This window comes from Schistocerca nitens, chromosome 6 (genome assembly GCF_023898315.1).
Source record: "Schistocerca nitens isolate TAMUIC-IGC-003100 chromosome 6, iqSchNite1.1, whole genome shotgun sequence".
Taxonomy (NCBI): domain Eukaryota; kingdom Metazoa; phylum Arthropoda; class Insecta; order Orthoptera; family Acrididae; genus Schistocerca; species Schistocerca nitens.
In genome coordinates, this window is record NC_064619.1 from 474313569 (window position 1) to 474314538 (window position 970).

The 970-nt window shown below is 53.0% G+C and overlaps 1 pseudogene; it reads right to left on the reverse strand.

The window, feature by feature from the left end:
• Positions 1-203: 203 nt before the first annotated feature.
• On the reverse strand, positions 204-321 carry LOC126191767 (5S ribosomal RNA; annotated as a pseudogene).
• Between the last annotated feature and the right edge of the window lie 649 nt (positions 322-970).

Consider the following 970-nt stretch of genomic DNA (forward strand, 5'->3'; position numbering starts at 1 on the left):
AGCACTCCGTCTTCAGGCCACAAGTGGCCCATCGGGACCATCCAACCGCCGTGTCATCCTCAGATGAGGATGCGGATAGGAGGGGCGTGTGGTCAGCACACCGCACTCCCGGTCGTTATGATGGTTTTCTTTGACCGGAGCCGTTACTATTCGGTCGAGCAGCTCCTCAGTTGGCACCACGGGGCTGAATGCACCGCGAAAAATGGCAACAGCGCGTGTCGGCCCGGATGGTCACCCACCCAAGTGCCGGCCACGCCCGACAGCGCTTAACTTCGGTGATCTGACGGGAGCCGGTGTATCCACTGCGGCAAGACCGTTGCACTATGGACTTAAAGTCAGCACAAATACGGATACGACCGCTTGGTTTCTTCACACACTACAGGCGAAGCACATGGAGAAGCAGAAACAGGTTCAATGACACCACTGTCTTGCAAATGCTTCAGTTCAGCAGCTGCGTCGCACAGTGTGTGCGGTACGGGGCGTGCGTGCCGGAAAACACGCGTGGCATTGGGCATTGTCTTTAACTACAACATGCGCTGCAAAGTCTGTGGCGCAACCAAGACCATCAGAAAAGAGTTCAATATCATCGCATAGTGCGGTAACACTGTCTGAATGGTCACTAGTGTTGATGCAAAGTACATTGTCCTGAATTGCGAGGCCAAAAAGTTCAAATGCGTCCATGCCAAAGATGTTCGTAGCTCCACTAGAGCGGAGCACATGGAAAGACACTGTACTTATAGTTGCACCATACGTGGCTTGCAAACGACACACGCCGAGCACTGTGATTTCCCGTCCAGTAAATGCAGTCAGCGTGCAATGTGAACGACGATGCGGGGGCGAACCAAGCAAGTCAGACATTGATTTGTTCAGTAAAGAAATTGACGCACCAGTGCCCAGCTGCAAGCGAACAGAACGTCCACAAATGTTCAAAGTCACGAAATGTCTCCTCGCATAGTGCTGAATGCGAGAG